The following is a 262-nucleotide window of genomic DNA, read 5'->3' on the forward strand; positions in this document are numbered from 1 at the left end:
GGCGGTTGGGGGCGGCCTGCCCCGGGGAGAGCGCAGCTGGGCACCTGTTCCGGGGTTTAAAGGCTGGGCTGGAGGCCCTCAGGGAGGGGCAATAGGATACGCATCAGCTTCAGGCTGATGTGCCAACATGAGGCTTATTCCGACCTACACCTGTCCTCCGGCGTGGCTGGCCCGGCCCTAACTGAGGTTCGCATTGAGAAGTGCACACTATGGCTCCTCAGCGCCCTTGGAGCGGGGAGGCGGCACCCTGCGCTCCTCCGGC

This window comes from Myotis davidii, unplaced genomic scaffold (assembly GCF_000327345.1).
Source record: "Myotis davidii unplaced genomic scaffold, ASM32734v1 scaffold299, whole genome shotgun sequence".
Taxonomy (NCBI): Eukaryota; Metazoa; Chordata; class Mammalia; order Chiroptera; family Vespertilionidae; genus Myotis; species Myotis davidii.